The sequence below is a fragment of the Erpetoichthys calabaricus genome, chromosome 9 (genome assembly GCF_900747795.2).
Source record: "Erpetoichthys calabaricus chromosome 9, fErpCal1.3, whole genome shotgun sequence".
NCBI lineage: Eukaryota > Metazoa > Chordata > Cladistia > Polypteriformes > Polypteridae > Erpetoichthys > Erpetoichthys calabaricus.
The window spans coordinates 196,749,489-196,767,823 of record NC_041402.2 but is presented as its reverse complement, the minus strand read 5'-3'; the positions used below and the strand labels follow the sequence as shown (position 1 = coordinate 196,767,823).

The window sequence follows — 18,335 nt, the reverse complement described above, 5'->3', positions numbered from 1 at the left end:
ATGGAAAGAATGGGAGGGGGAAGGTGACAATGACCTCCGGGCCGGAGCAGCCATTGGTGCAACATCCTGTGTCACATGGGAAGGAGCCCAGCGCAGCCCGACTGGCAAGTGAATATGAGAATGCTGTGGGTGGCACCTTGGGCATGGATGGAGGCCACTGCTGTGTGGTCTTTGCGTTGTGCCCCTCTGACCCAGTGTGAGGTCCATGGCATTCTGAGCAGCTTTCACTTAGGTGGTCTCCCAGTCCCTGGCATGGGCACTGCCATGCTTCACCGTTGGACTCGTATCGTGCAGGTTTCCTTCACGTCAATCTGTCTGTCTATATAGCGCCCAGCACTAATGTCTGTCTGTCTATATAGCGCCCAGCGCTAACTCAGTCCGTCTATATAGCGCCCAGCGCAAACATCAGTCTGTCTGTCTGTCTATATAGCGCCCAGCGCTAACGTCAGTCTGTCTATATAGCGCCCAGCGCAAACGTCTGTCTGTCTGTCTGTCTGTATAGCGCCCAGCGCTAACATCAGTCTGTCTGTCTGTCTATATAGCGCCCAGCGCTTTCTCAGTCTGTCTATATAGCGCCCCGCGCAAACGTCTTTAGTAGTTATACAGATAGCTATTATCAAACGAATGATTTATGACCTTTCAGCCCCGCCCCTTTTTGCTTTATGCTGTAAGCCCCGCCCTCAAATATGAAAATATGATTTATGCAAATATGAAAATATAAAAATATGAAAATATAATTTATGAAAATATGAAAATATAAAAATATTATTTATGTAAATATAACGTGAAAATTTATGAAACTATAAAAATATGGATTACGTTAATATGATTTATAAGCTATAAGATATTGAGTCATTGCTCTAAGTTATCTATAATAATAAAAGGCAAAGCCCTCACTGACTGACTGACTGACTCACTGACTCACTCATCACTAATTCTCCAACTTCCCGTGTAGGTGGAAGGCTGAAATTTGGCAGGCTCATTCCTTACAGCTTACTTACAAAAGTTAGGCAGGTTTCATTTCGAAATTCAAAGCGTAATGGTCATAACTGGAACATATTTTTTGTCCATACACTGTAATGGAGGAGGCGGAGTCACGTATCGCGTCATCACGCCTCCTACATAATCACGTGAACTAAAAACAAGGAAGACATTTACAGCACGAGTCACACGCGGGAACGAAGGTAAATGACGTTAATTTTTTGACTGTCTTTTAATACTGTGTAAGCATACATATTAACACATGTGCAATTAAACGTGTGCATTTACGGGGTGATTTCTCAGGCTTAAAAGCTCACCTTTTACTAAAAAGGTAAATGCAAAACTATTTTCAATCAGTTTATTGAAACGCTCCCGTTAAGGATTGCAATAACATATTCGCGAGATAAAAGAACGAAGTAGGGGGAAATGGAGGAACAGCCGCAAACAGCGAACAGCAAAAAATTAATTAAACAATTGAGAACGGAGCGAGTTAAGCGTACAAGCATGTTCATAAGGGAAACAAAGCACGGTGTAAAACGTAAGTTTAAATAAAGTTTATAGAAACGCTCCCGCTGCGGATTGCAATAACATATTCGCGAGATAAAAGTTTAATGAGAAGACACGAGGTATAAACGAACCACACGCCGTGGCGCAACGTTAGGGGCAACAGTTTCAACCATTCTATGATCTGCTTCTCGCAACTGAAAGACGGCACATGGCGGATGTTAGCCGACTTGCTGACCGCAACGTTAGGGGCTTCAAGTATGGCGCTGACGCCACATCTCAGTGCCAACACTTTGCAGACTGTACTTAAAAGACACGCCCTCCTCACTGGACAGTTAAAAACACCAATCAAACTAACGATGACATCAAGTATTACCCAATCCAAATTAGGAAAGGAGGCATTTTCATAAAATGCGTGTGGGATGATTTGCATTAGACGCTGCTTTAAAAAAAAAATGATAAAAAAAATACGGGATAAATCCCGTCCAGTATTGATTCAAAACGGGATGCGCAATTTCATTCTCAAACGCGGCACGATTCCGTATTTTAAAGGACGGGTGGCAACCCTACAGTGCCAGGTAACCACCCATACAATCAGATTGTGATTCAGACTAGGAATGCAATGAATGTAATTACCCCGATCTACATACAAGGCGAAAGTCTTGCAACATTCAAAGATGATGGTTTGGGATAAGTACACCATACAACATAAAAGAGCTTATGAAGCCTTGAACCGAAAAAAGCAAGATCTCAGAGATCGTAAAAAAAAAAAGGAGGTAATGTCGTTTTACTCGCTGTAGATTTTAGTCAAACATTACCAGTTATTCCACGAGGGAGACCAGCAGATGAACTCAACGCGTGTTTAAAATCCATGCTTCTCCCACGCTCGGTTATATGTCGCGTGTTCTCGGGTAGGTACACCAAAAAATGTATACATTTAAGCATGTAATGGGCAAAGAAAAAATGAGGTATACCCGAAGGCACTGCAGTAGTACTCAATGTAACTTTACTTCTTAAATGTTAATGTTTTACTGTTTAATAATTTATACGCTTCTTATATGTTGTTCAAATTCTTTTATCAAAATACCAGTGACAGCGCAATGCACGATAACATGGAGTGAATACACCATACGCATCCGCCCACGGCTGCCCTGCTGTGCGCAGATAGGAGTTGATTCTACAATAAAATAAAATAAAGATAAAAAGAGTAAAACAATCATCACCCATAAAGCGTGTGTGTGTGTATATATGTGTATATATATATATGTTGATATGTGGATGTGTATATATATATATATATATATATATATATATATATATATATGTAGATATGTATATATATGTGTATATGTATATGTATATATATGTTTATATGTGTGTGTGTGTATTTTATATATATAAAACACAGCAACACTCATAACAATGACAACACAATTACATTGACAATCATGTTACGTTATTTTTAAAATGTTTCCTTTTTTTTTCATAACCTCTTTAACACACTACTTCTCCGCTGCGAAGCGTGGGTATTTTGCTAGTCTATACTAATAAAAGGCAAAGCCCTCACTGACTGACTGACTGACTGACTCATCACTAATTCTCCAACTTTCCGTGTAGGTAGAAGGCTGAAATTTGATAGGCTCATTCCTTACAGCTTACTTACAAAAGTTAAGCAGGTTTCATTTCGAAATTCTATGCGTAATGGTCATAACTGGAACCTCTTTTTTGTCCATATACTGGAATGGAGTGCAGCTCGATGGCCATGAGAGGCGGAATTGCATGTCGCGTCATCACGCCTCCCACGTAAGCACGTGAACTGACTGTGAACTCAGTCTGTAGAAAAGAAGGAGGAGCCCCAAAGTAGTGATGGGCGGAGTGAAGCCTCACGAAGCATCAACACGTTTGAAGCAATTGTGTCGGAAATCGTATCGAAGCTTCGAAGCATTTGACACTCACCTCTCTAGTGACACCTCCTGGCCATTTGTATTAACAGCACATTTTAACAGTAAACTCTTAGAGCATTATGGACGAATACCGAATCTCTATGAAGTTGTGATATTCACCTTTGAAGTCAAAAATTATAATTGGCAATAATGTCAAGCATTGTAAATCGACATACGCTTAGCAAGTAATTATTCTGCAGTAATCGGATCAACGTTGACTAGTTATGTTAGGCGCCAGCACGGATTACCGTTGTTTAGAAGTAAATGTATGCGTAACGGTGGCTTGAACAATTACGCCAGTTGGACAGCGCCAGGTCTCGTGTTCAATAACAAACCTGGTCAGCATCTGTCTGGGGATTGCAGATTTCCGTTGCCTGATGTGTTTGATTGATAGTTCTGATTATGCGGCAATGCTCCTTGAAAACCTGGTTGGTGTTAGACTTCTAATCGGGAATTTAATCTGCATAATGTACATTCATATTCTAATTCATGTAAAACCAGCATATATCAGTATTTGAATTAAACTCTTCAACCAAACTAGACTACACCTCGTGGAAAGGCCATTGGTCCATCACTAACTGTCACTAAATTTTGCAATAACTAGAAGAATTGCTAGTAAAACAGTAATACTGTATCTACTGTACAATACGTCACACTGCCAGTAGTCTAATGTGAAATGCTCTTACATTTGCACTAAAGTACTGTAATGTTTACACATAATGCAATACCCCGATGCTTAATTGAAATAACTCCATGGCAATTCATTACAGTTTCCTTTATCATCAATTGTGCACAAGTTTTATTAAAATAACTACTAAAATTCAACCCAGAATAGTCCCATCTTTGTAGAATAAAGAAATGTGTCACTATAGAAAACAAATCTGGAGAATGCAAAGTAAATGTGTTGCACACCCTACAAAAAAACACACACTTTCAGCGCGTTTGATATTTCAAATTAAGTTTTAATAAAGACAGTTTGCAATAACCCAAAAACATGAGCGGACAAAGTAATTTGTACAAAAACCCAACCAGTTCTGTCCAGTTGCATTAATGAACGTGTACAGATTCTTTTCCTGCTGATGATTCAGAAAGTTAAGGACTAAAAGTGCTGGCCAGCGTACAAAAACTGAATTCATAATTAGAACAGGACTAAAAGTAGGAACAGACACATACGAGGTCTGCATAAACACAAATGTCCTCCACATCAAAGTCACACACTGCTGAGGAGTTTTCTTCACAGATGACTCAGACTGTCAGATTACAAGTTTGATTAACTTTACAAGGAAAACATTTAAAAAGTGGACTTGATCTGCATGTCGGTGTGCTCCTCTGCCATGTACCGAGTTCTAGTTCTGCTCACATTACACATCTTGTACAAATAACTACAAACTGTCTTCAGTTGTTAAATTAATTTTGTATAGAGGTTGTCATTTCACAAATGACATTTTCTGTAACTCAACATGCTGTTGTTAACAGTCTTGATAAGAGAATTCTCTGAATAGCGTAGAATACGCAGAACCAAACCACAGCAGAGTAGTGAGATTGAATAACTTTAGCAACCCTTAAGGCACAAAAACCCAATTTACATGGCAGTTTTTTGCACTTTTAGAAAGTAAGGGTCAGTGCTGCTTCTTTGTATTTTTATTGTAGAAAACTTGATCAGTGCAATTCCATTCACAAGAAGACGCAGGTGAACGTCGCCCCTCACACACCACTTGGCTCTCAAGGCTCAGCATCGTCTGTGCAGTCATTAGTGAGTCACCTGAAACAGACATTTTGTATTAACATCATGCTTAACAATTGAGACCCATAAGTAAAGTATCAGGTATTTGTTATACCAACCATGATTTAAATGTTAATGATCTGATATGTTCAAACAAAAATATTGTTTAATAAAATGCCCAGTGTACTGTTCTGAACAGTATGGTACATACCAAGAACAAAATCAGTCTTGTGAGATTCTGGCAAGCAGAGTCTTCTAGGACAGCAGGAGTAGCAGAAACCTGCTAAATAGAAACTAAGATCACTTAAGACAAATAAAGTGGGCCTTTAAAGTCAGGTTTACTGATCTGAGCATTGACAACAAGTGCACCAAACTTCTCAAAGTATGCCATCAGGAGCCTTGTGACATGGGGACAATGCACCTCATCTCCAAAGATGGAAAGACTTGGCTTGAGACGGTCACCTCTGCCTAAAGTCACTGGCCACCGCAGGTCTAACCCACTCCCGACTTCAATTCTGTTAATCAGCAAAATATCAAGCTACACACTGGCTGCCATTAAAATGAATACAGTCATAACCTGTGTTTCATGACTACTGTATACTGGCAGGATTACCTGTATTTGTCCCAGACTGTGGGACAGAGGTTTGTAAAATGAACCATTGGTCCAAGCCACCAAATTGTAAACACAAAATGCAATTTATATCTTAAATTTAATACTAACTCACTGCATTTTCCCCAAAGTGGTACAGGTGTACTTGTTATACAGCCAAAAAAATAAAAAAACAACAAATTTACAGAAGCACTTGTCTCTTAAATGTCCAAAGTGTCCGCCTCATCAGTGGTGTTTGACAGAGTGCTGATCTTGAGACATTCGTTACTTCTCAGAACTCATCCAAAATGCATTGTAGTTTTTGGTAGTCCTGCAAAAAATTGAAAGCAACAAAATTGCCCTTAATTCTGAATATTAACAGTAAGTATAGTAATTTACAAGTTAAATGTAAGTAAATAATTACTCTAAATCAGTGCAGACTATAAAGCTGCATAAAAAAAAATGGACAAGGTTTCTGAAGTGAAAGATTGTGACCCTCATACCGTGAGTGGAGTTAAGTTAAAACAGTTCCATTGCACTCTGATACTTAATGCATCAAGATGTCAAAATGTTACTTAAAAAGTAACTCACCATTATAGAGGGAAAAAACCAAACACACAACTCCATAAAAACTGGAGTGATAGTCATACAAATCCAAGAAAAAAGTGTAGAACTAGAACTGCGGTTAATCCCAGCGCTCCTTCCAAAGTGCGAGGTGGCCAAACACATTCAAGTTTCTGTCAGCCCAACCATTTCAAGTATCACTGGGATGTGGACACTCAAGAACTTTGACCTGGGAAGCTTTCAATAAAGTTGGCGAGTGCAGCGGTTTTTTATTCAGAAAAATGATCTGCTCTGCTGTGCTGGGCTTCAGGCGACTCCTTTTTTTGCAGAGGACTTCCCCACTGGGTTCACTGGGAACAGACGTTGCTGGCAGACAAAGATATTTGATGGCAAGCTGATAAAGATTTGGGATAAACAGTTATTCTCTCTTTCCAATACAGGAGTGGATCTTCTTGTCTACCAAGATAGGCATCTGTTAGATATCTCTTCACCTCCACAGTGGCATCTGCAGTGGCACTGTGGACTCTTTGAGCCTCGGAAACACGCAAGTCCAATAGTTGCCATAGATGGTCTGTGGGACATGCTACTTCCAAGGATGGGGCCAGGGCTGATGTTGAAGGCTGTGGCTCTGTTTGAAAGAGTCCCTGGTTTTATTCACAGTACACGTTAAATCAAATACCAAAAATAAACATTCCATACTAAAATCACCTTGGGGTGTCACGTGCACAGAGTCTGGCGAGGACCGCATTAGGGATGGACACTCCAAGGTGAGTTGTCTCTCAGCCTCTCTGACACGGTCTGGATTGCCAAAGCCAATAGTTTTGAATCTTGGGTCCAGCAGCGTAGCCAAGGCCAAAACCCGGATGGATTCCAGTGTATGGATTGTGGAGCGCAAGCTTTCCTGCAGATGCACACCTAAGACAGAAAACAGCAATAATCAATGTTAAAGGGACACAACTATTCATTGTACAAAAATGTTTTTGGATCATCGCAGCTTACCTAATTGTATGGACTCCTTCCTGGTCACCTTGGTACTCTTCTCCGAGATGTTGTGTTGCAACATGCGATATAGTTGGATCATTTTTGATGCAGACACCGTTGTCTCTGCAGACATCTCAGTTGTTGCATGTTTTAGTGGAAGGTCAGGCATTCATTAATAATATCATACACCCCACTTGTTAAGGGAACAACCTCAGTATTTAAATTAGAGAGGGCAGCACCCACTGCCTCATGTTGGTCATACAGACGCTGCAGCATGGCGTAAGTGCTGTTCCATCGGGTGTCCACTTCTTGAACCACCTTCTGCACTGGCCTGCCCATTAGCTGCTGCATCTCCGATAGTTTTTCCTTAGCTTTGCAACTTGACCTGAACAAAGACACAATTTTCTTTGCTTTTTGACAAATTTCCTGGAGCTTGGGGGTCTGGTCAATTGCCTTCTTTACTACCAGATTCAGGGTATGGGCAAAGCATGGCACATGATGAACTTTCAGCAGCTGGGCAGTGGCAACAAGTCTGGCTGCATTGTATCTTGCCACTGATTCCCCAGTCCGTCATTAGCACACTCATGGACTCCGTGATGTGAGCAGCAGTGTGTGTCTGGGGAAATTGGCTGACAGAAAGGAGAACTGTGGCCAGTTTGGCTTCAGCTGTGACATAATGGCACGTGACACCCAGATAGCCATCCATATTTATTGAAGTCCACATATCGGAGGTCAGGCTGACATAAGCGGCCTGCTTTACCTCAGCCATTGCCTTCTCTTTGGCTGCACAGTACTTGGCCTGAACTGTGGCTTTTAGTGCCTTTCTGGTTGGGAGGATGAAGCTGGGATCCAGTTTGTTAACAAAAGCCTGGAAGCCTTTATCTTCGACAATAGAAAAGGGCTGCAGATCTTTTACGACCATGTCAACCAAAGCCTCATCCAGTTCCTCTTGTCTGCCTAAAAAACGAAAACAAAAAACAGAAAACAAGCTTATTGCAGCAAGCAAACGGTGTGCACCCGCAGCAGACCTCACGCTCCAGACAAACTCTCACCAGTGCTGGTTCAGAATTGCTGAAATATGTGTAATACTAGAAGAATAAAAATCTGTTATACCTTTCTTAGAAGGTCCAGTGTGAGCAGATACAGCGGGATTGTCCTACTCCTCTGTAACGCCAGATATCGTCGACCTCAAGTGGCGTAGCATTGAAGACGTGTTACCGCTAAATGCAAGTTACTTATCTCAAATCATGCATTTTACCTTTGAGGGAGATACTAAATCAAAGTAACTCCACACCAGGGATCGAGACCTCTTACGTGAACCTTCCATCGTATATTTCAAATGTAATCGCAAAGTAGATTAGTCGTATTATCGGTATGTCTATATCTATCACCTCACTCGTCTCCAAAAAATAACCTTCAAACTTAGACGCATGCATTACTACTTTTAAGTTGTTTAGGTGCGTATTAGACTGAATTGGGATCAGTCGAGTGTTTGGACACTGTGACATTCACAGGTATAAGCTCCAGGTGTCACTGATGTACTGATACGAACTGGCGCTACACATCCACATCATCACGTGCAGTGGAAATGAGACGCTGAGCTTTTGACGCACAAATGTTTCAAAACGACACCTTGAAGCTTGTTTAAAAGTGCACGTGAGATGATGAAGGGGAGGTAAAGCCAAATGTCAGTGAGATATGTCGTGTGTTACTTTTATCAGCACTGTCAATTACTTCACCCCATGTTAGCCTTGTTAATGACGACGCTGTAGACTCTTCATCGATTGATACAGACGCCGGCATGAAGATCTACTAATGCACTGGAAACAAAGAGCAGGCAGCTATCCATATTTATAGTAATTTCCAAAAAAATCTGTCTTTGCCAGAAACATTTATTCTTGTTTACCGTAAGAGCAGCCCATACTAATCATTTATCTCGAAGCATGCGCAAATAAGACTTGATACACGTATATCACCTAACGTTCAAAGTACAAGATCTGGGGCCTCATGTATAACGCTGTGCGTAGAACTCACACTATAACATGGCGTAAGCACAAAAGCGGGATTGTGCGTACGCACAGAAAGATCCCGATGCAGGAATCTGTGCGCACGCAAACTTTCACGTTCTTCCACTACATAAATCCCGATCGGCGTGAAAAGTAACGCACGTGCACGCGCCTTCTGTCCCGCCCCAACTCCTCCCAGAATTACGCCTCTTTGAATATGCAAATCAATATAAATAGCCTTCTGTGAAAAGACAATGGGAAAAGCACAGGGGAAAATATAAGAATTTCAGCGAATACCAAGTGGAGGCAAAGGAAAAACGTACTATTTGTTGGTTTAAACAGTGGGATAATCAACAAAAGAAAGTTGATCGAGTGACAGAGTGTCGGAGAAACTCGAAAGATCAAATTCACAAAGTCGCACAGTGCCCGAAATAAAAAAGAAATCACATATCAAAGTCGCTGTGAAAAGGCAAGTTGTAGCCCACCATCTGAGTGTCATATGAAAGCTTATTAGGGTACAAACAAAAAACATAGGCATACAGTGGGGAAAAAAGCACGAAATGTCAACTTTAATCTCGAAATTTCCACTTTAATCACGTAGTTTATTTTGCCATTAAAGTAGAACATCATAAACTTCATCTTAAAATCGTTTAATTTACTAGTTTCTCAAGTAGCATGTTAAATGCTTTTCTCCGTGTTTGATCTTCTATGTGCTCTATGTGTGTGACTCACTACGTGCTTCCGTTCTTTCTCTTTCTCCGACAGGACACAGAATCCATTACATTCGAGATATTACAGCTCTCTGAATAATTAAAATACTGAGATGTATACGTGATATCATTTTCATGATGATAGGAGTTAAAGCATGTTATTAAACATGGGAACACGGTGGCGCAGTGATTGTTCATATCTCACGCAAGAGGCTTGCTGCACCATGTGCAACCTTCAATGAAATAATTTATTACAGAAGTACTGTCTCTTTCAAACGTACTAACCTCCAATTCCTGTCCTTACTTTTCTTTCTCCAATCGCCACACAATCAGCTCTGTAATAGACGTTAAGCCATTTGTAAGCTTAGAACGCCGATTCTTCAAAACTTTTAAGGAACATTGAAATATCTTCGTAGTACGTGTTTAATTATTCTATCCGTCTATCCTTCCAGTGTCGCGTCAGCACCAGCAATAATACAGCGCAAGGCAGGAGCTATCCTTGAACTAGCTATACGCTGCGGCACCGTGTCCTCACATGTTTAATTATTAGCAATACAGATTATTTAAATGAAGTTAAAGTTTTATCTGTATACTATAAGCAACATTTTTTTTGCATTTCATCTTAAAAATGATATTGTCATCATACGCGCTTTATAAAGTAGCGCAGGTTGTGCAATATTATAACTGTAGTGTAAGTTTACAGTGAGGTGATTGAGTGCGTTTATAGTTCTTGGGATGAAACTGTTTCTGAAACGCGAGGTCCGTACAGGAAAGGCTTTGACGCTTTTTGCCGTGGCTGAGGTAGTGTGTACTTGAAACTGTATACCGATAATTCTCTTTCCGATCATCTGCTGCTGTGATTCACACTCAGATACAGTGATATAAATACTCCGAGTGGTACAGTGAGAGTAATATGGAAAAAAATGATCCGCAGTGGCAACCCTTAACGGGAACAGCAAAAAGAAGAAGAAGATGCAGTGAGCGTAACAACGCTAAAGCAGTTCTGGTATTTGGAATACTATGGCTATTCCCTGGACCATTATATTATTACAGGTTAATTACAATCAGATGCATTACACTAATAAACAATATGCAGTTAATTTCAGTGTATTTATAAAGCCACGTCAGGAATGTGGAGCTAAGAAAGAAAGGATGAGCACACAGGAACAGTAGTTTGACCATTCTGTGGACCATTATATTGTTACAGGTTAATTACAATCAAATGCATTAAATTTATGAACGATATGCGGTTAATTTCAGTGTATTTGACAAAGCCGCCGCCGTGGATGTGGATCTAAGAAAGAGTAACCACATAGGAACAGTAGCACTGCTTTGACGCTGGGTGCCGCCAGTCTGCAAAACCGAGCGGAGAAATTGCGTACGCCAAGGTATGAGTTACCATGGAAATGTGCGTGGCTTTACGCCAAGTTTAGGTTTTATACATCGCGATTTGAGCGTGGAAAGGTTCGTACGCAACATTTCTGTGCGTACGCACCGTTTATACATGAGGCCCCTGCAGTTTACCTATTGTAACATAATATAGCTAATACAACTAATGAAACCCTCTACGTTAGCTAGATCTACCATTTCATCATACACATGAAACAAGACACATATTTTCATTAGATACATCTTTATCACACTGCTGCCTCACAATAAGGAGACCCGGGTTAATTTCCCGGCTTCTCCCTGCGTGGTGTTTGCGTGGGTTTCCTTCGGGTGCTCCGGTTTCTTCCCACAGTCCAAAGACATGCAGGTTAGGTGCATTGGAGATCCTAACATGTCCCTAGTGTGTGCTTGGTGTGTGTGTGTGTCCTGCGGTGGGCTGGTATGCTGCCGGGGATTTGTTCCTGCCTTGCGCTCTGTGCTGGCTGGGATTGGCTCCAGCAGACCCCCGTGACCCTGTGTTTAGATATAGCAGGTTGGACAATGACTGACTGACTGACTGACAGACATCTTGAACATTAATGCAGTAATTATAGCAGTAATAATGAACCTGAGGAAGAAAAGAAATATTTATGAGAAGGGACAGAAACAGTGATATCGTAGCAGACAGTATAAAAACAACATATAACACAGTAAATAGAACATATAGAATATCAAACAAGATATTACACTTCACCAGCAACCACCCGGTATCTCATAAACGGAGCTGTGTTAAAACTCTATTCAGAAGAGTCCACACCCATTGTAATACGAAGGAAACAAAAATGAATGACAGACGCTATCTCTTCCATCTTTTCACTTCAAACGGATACTCAAAAACATTCATTAATCGGAGCTTACACAGAAGACGCCAAAAAACTCAGCAAACAATCGACGTGAACCTGAACCCCCACCCCACCTGGCACTCACTCCCTTATCACCACAAGGTGTCTGAAGGTACAGCGGGCATCCTGGCCAAGTCAGGTGTCAGAATAGCACATAAACCCACCAACAATCTGCGCACGGTCCTCTTTAATGCTAAAAACAAGAAATCGACAGCAGAAACACGAAACGCAGTTTATAGTATTCCACGCAGTTCTTGCTCAGCAGTATACATAGGACAAACTTCAAAAAGAATCGCAACACGTATACAGGAACATCTCAATGCCGTCAGAAGAAAGGACTCTCTTTCATTGATCTACATGCATACTAAATCAACAGGACAGACATTTAACTGGGACAAGTCAAATTTAAGGCCAGTACTAAAAGTGGCAGAGAGCTGGCCGAGTCTTGGCTATCAAATGAGAACGCCATCAACAGACACTTGGACGTAAATCCAGCATATGTAAACTTAAGAAGAACATGTTCATAATAAATAAACTGTACACCCAATACCTCCCCCCCCCCCCCCCATCACACTGATTTAGCCACCCCCCCCCCACGTAATGTTTTGCTATATATTGCCTTTGATTCTTGTAAGTCTAAGCATTATCCTCTGATGAAGACCCCTGGCAGGGGTTGAAAGCTCAGGAATAAAAACTACTTTATGATACATGATACATTTTTTCTCCCTTTGTGGATCTCCAGCTGCAAATCTATATATATATATATATGTTGATTTCTATATGCAGTGAATACACGCATAACACTGTTCACTATAGAAGTGAGGCAGTGCAACACAGAGACTGGAATATTCATGAGAACAGCCAGAGTATTATGGTGAAGGAAGTGTTTTGAACCGTATTAGTACAGCTGTTCTTATGCATTCTAATAGTCAGCATTTTAATATGCAAAATTTGTCATTTTATATTTTGACACTAAGTAATGTACTGCACAATAATTTCAGTTGTGTTGATGATCCAGAAAGATTTGTTTCACCAATCACAACTCTGTTGAAATTTTGTAACCTGGTGGTGGAATATGCAGTGTAATGTAATTAATATAACTTCCTAACTCTCGGGTCGAAGCAGTAAGCTGACATGAGGAGTGGAAATGTCCTGCCTTCATGCATTGCGGTTCGAAGCACTGAGCAGACATGCATAATACTGAGATTGCATCCTGACGGGGCACCGAAGCCTCAGACATGCGCACTAGGTTAACTGAGGCTTCGAAGCGTCGAACAGATTCGAAGCCTCAGACATGCGTAGTACTGAGAGTGGATCATGATAGGGCTTCGAAGTCTGGAGCAGACATGCGCACTGGTTACTGAATCTTTGTGAAGCCTCAGCACACTCAAAGTCATTGACCTCTATATTCTGAGAGTCTATCTGACACTTAACTCTCTAGTTATATTTTGTAATTCGTATTGACATTACACACTTCACTTAATATAGTTAAACTACAATTCAGGCAGTTGCTGAGAAGTAATTATTGTTCTTGTGGTTTGCTGTGATTTCCTTTGTCTGATACATAGTGTCAAAGATATATTGTCATATATCAACTTTATATATATAAAAAAAGATTAGGTAAATCGTGCAACCTTTATATGGAACACTTAATTTTGTTCAAAACCGTACGTCATATAGTATACATCTATAAATATAATTTTTTTGTCTTCATTAGGAGAATACAACAATGATACTCTCGTGTCAATTAAATCAATTTAACGTATATATGTCAAACAACATATTTCCACATCCGCCGCAGTAAGAACAGTAGTAGTAGTTCAGTTGTGCGAAGCTCGTTGATTATCCTGATTAGGTGGCTCAATGGTATCACAACTGTCTCTCAGTAAAAACACCAGGGGGTCGCGTCGTCGATCCTCCACTTGTGAAAGGTTTTTTTCAATTCCTCCATTTAACAATATTTTCAGCTTGGACGGATAGCGAGCTGAATGAGCTGTCGAGGGAAGATTGGGCCGCCGTAGACGGGCAGGGGGCACACGTCCCTAATTATATTGTGTATGTAAAGAGTTTCACTGTAAAACGTAATAAGCTTCATATTTGTGTGTTTGGAGACCCTGGTGTCGTACTGAATTTGTATTGTAGAAAAACAAACTACTGTGCAGCATGCCTAAATGTGTCTTTTCGTTTCTGATCGCTATACGGCACTACCAATTTAAGACAATTCGCTATAAGCAGTTTCAGCCAATCAGCGCCTTCTAAACATGCAGAATGACAGTGTGACCCTTTATTGTAGCGGCGCAGCATCTTCGTACAGTCCGTCATTGTCCTGTTAGACTATTTACTGTTAAGTGCTGCTTGAGGTAGCGTTTATAGTACAACAGGTAGCCTACGTAGTTCTTAAATTGGTATTGAAATGCACACACAAGTCTCCTAAATTATTTATTGAAATGCCTACATTTACAGTGTCCGTTTTAGGAAATCGTAGTTTTTACTTGTTCCCGTTATTAGGAATTACAATTTCTCAGTGTCACATATTATTCGTTACTACTCGCGAGTCCCGCATCATTGAGATTCTGATTTATATTTGGTATAAGCAATTTTTTTTAAAAGGAGCGTTAATTGAACTGACTATAGCTGACTTGTCATCTTCTTAAAATGACTTTATTGATTTGATATTGACAATCATAAGGTCAAAAACCAAGGAGGCTGTGAGTTTGCATGGACTGTGCTGTTTCTTTGTTTTCGTGACATCGCGTCAGTAGAGAGTGTGTGACGTTACAACAACAACAACAACAACATTTATTTATATAGCACATTTTCATACAAAAAGTAGCTCAAAGTGCTTTACATAATGAAGAGAAGAAAAATAAAAGACAAAATAAGAAATTAAAATAAGACAACATTAATTAACATAGAAAGGAGTAAGGTCCGATGGCCAGGGTGGACAGAAAAAACAAAAAAAAACTCCAGAAGGCTGGAGAAAAAAATAAAATCTGTAGGGGTTCCAGGCCACGAGACCACCCAGTCCCCTCTGGGCATTCTACCTAACATAAATGAAATAGTCCTCTTTGTAGTTCGGGTTCTCACGGAGTCACTTGATGCTGATGGTCATACAGACTTCTGTCTTTTAATCCATCCATCATTGTTGGAACATCATGGTGCTTTGGGTAGATGGTGGTGGCGCACGCCACCACCAACAGGACACCGGAAAAGGAAACAGAAGAGAGAGTAGGGGTTAGTACAGATTTTGAATGAATAGTTATTATAATGAATTGGATATACAGAGTATCAGGATTAAATTACAGTGAAGTTATGAGAAGGCCATGTTAAAGTAATGTGTTTTCAGTAGTTTTTTAAAGTGCTCCACTGTATTAGCCTGGCGAATTCCTACTGGCAGGCTATTCCAGATTTTAGGTGCATAACAGCAGAAGGTCACCTCGCCACTTCTTTTAAGTTTTGCTCTTGGAATTCTAAGGAGACACTCAGTTGAGGATCTGAAGTTGCGATTTGGAATATAAGGTGTCAGACATTCCGATATATAAGACGGGGCGAGATTATTTAAAGCTTTATAAACCATAAGCAGAATTTTAAAGTCAATTCTGAATGACACAGGTAACCAGTGTAGTGACATCAAAACTGGAGAAATGTGTTCAGATTTTCTTTTCCTGGTAAGGATTCTAGCAGCTGCATTCTGCACTAGTTGCAAACGATTGATGTCTTTTTTGGGTGGTCCTGAGAGGAGTGCGTTACAGTAATCTAGCCGACTGAAAACAAACGCATGAACTAATTTCTCTGCATCTTTCGATGATATAAGAGGTCTAACTTTTGCTATGTTTCTCAGGTGAAAAAATGCTGTCCTAGTGATCTGATTAATATGCGATTTAAAATTCAGATTACAATCAACGGTTACCCCTAAGCTTTTTACCTCCGATTTGACTTTTAATCCTAATGCATCCAGTTTATTTCTAATAGCCTCATTGTATCCATTATTGACAATCACTAAGATTTCGGTTTTTTCTTTATTTAATTTGAGAAAGTTACTATTCATCCATTCTGAGATACAAGTTAGACATTCTGTTAGCGAATCAAGAGATTTGGGGTCATCAGGTGCTATTGATAAATACAGCTGTGTGTCATCAGCATAGCTGTGGTAGCTCACGTTGTGCCCTGAGATAATCTGACCTAATGAAAGCATGTAGATTGAGAAGAGCAGCGGACCCAGGATAGAGCCATGTGGAACACCATACAGGATATCAGGGGTCATTGAATTATAATTACCACAACTAACAAAGAATTTTCTCCCTGCCAGGTAGGATTCAAACCAATTTAAGACACTGCCAGAGAGGCCCATCCATTGACTAAGGTGATTCTTAAGAATATTATGATCAATGGTATCAAATGCGGCACTCAGATCTAAGAGGATGAGAACAGATAAATGGCCTCTGTCTGCATTGACCCACAAATCATTTACTACTTTAATGAGTGCAGTTTCTGTGCTGTGATTTGTTCTAAAACCCGACTGAAATTTATCAAGAATAGCAGGTTTATTGAGGTGCTCATTTAACTGCATAATGACTGCCTTCTCTAGAATTTTACTTAAGAAAGGCAGGTTAGAGATGGGTCTATAATTTTCAAGAGCAGAGGGATCGAGATTATTTTTCTTAAGTAGGGGTTTAACTACCGCAGTCTTAAGACAGTCTGGGAAGACCCCCGTATCTAATGACGAGTTTACTATGTCAAGAACATTATCAATAAGCACACCCGATACTTTGAAAAAATTTGTTGGTATTGGGTCAAGGGCACAGGTGGAGGGTCTCATTTGAGAAATTATTTTATGTAAATCAGGTAAATCTATCCTAGTGAAAGACTTTAATTTGTTTATTATGGGGTACTGGGGTTTAGGAGGATCCTTAGTGTTGGGGAGATGTACTATGTTATTTCTAATATCAGTAATTTTTTGATTGAAAAATACAGCGATAGCCTCACAGGTTTTACTGGAAGTACTTAGGAGGCATTCCTTTGAGTTACCTGGTTTAACAGACGATCAATCGTAGAGAATAAGACTCTGGGATTACTAGCATTGTTATTTATAATCTTAGAGAAATAGCAGCGCCTCTCAAGACGGACTGTGTTATTGTATTCTGTTATTTTAACTTTTAATATCTCATAGTCAATAGTTAGTTTAGTTTTCCTCCATTTACGCTCAGCTCTATAGCATGTTCTCTTTAAATCAGACACTCTTTGGGTCTTCCATGGTATAACAATGCTAGAAGATTTAACAATGCATTGTGTCCTAAATGGCAGCGCATATGCTTTTTTATATTTCCTAAAGGCCAATGTGTCTCAGTTTGCTCAGTAATATATTTTGACAGTGTATTTTAGTGAGAATGATTATAAACATATTACCCATGTTCATTTCCCATGTAGATATGTAACGTTTGGTGAGAATAAATAAAAAGTAACAACACATATAATAGTTATGTTGCATTGTTTATGATTAACAAAATTCATAGTTTATCTGAACTGTTCTACTTATACAGTCGATTTATTCCACTTCTGAAGGTGTACATTGTCGGTATTCTCCATTGCAATTGCCCCAGAGTGTAAGGTGTGCCAGTGCAACTGAGGGGTGGCAGACGAGCTCACGTAATGGGTGACAAGGCACATCCTCACCCTGATGCCCAGGCTCTTGTCATGAATATTCCCATCTTGTGCTTTTTCTCGTCCCTGCCAGTTTACTATTATTATTGGACACGTATGTAGAGGGAATGTGTGTCTTATTTTATGTCTATGAAATGAAGGACAGTAAAGCCTTGAATGAAACGGAGTGTTGATGCTTTGGGTGACACTACAGGTGAGGAGCAGGGAACGTTAAATGTGACAGTGACTGCGGGGGATTGTGGGACTGAAGATGGTTTAAGAATACAGAAACGACAAAAGCTTAGTCTATCAATAATTTTATTTACATCAATGATTTACTCCGTTGAGCTGCAGTTTGGAAGATTACTTATTTACCCCCCGGCGCAGCCTTTGATACGATGCATTCAGAAGGGTCGGATGTTGC

General features: G+C 40.1%; 1 protein-coding gene across 2 annotated transcripts in view; it reads left to right on the top strand.

Annotated features, from left to right (window-relative positions):
- LOC114657087 (glutamine synthetase-like) overlaps window positions 1-18,335 on the top strand; it is a 95,839-nt gene that overhangs the window by 67,690 nt on the left and 9,814 nt on the right. The window lies entirely within an intron of this gene.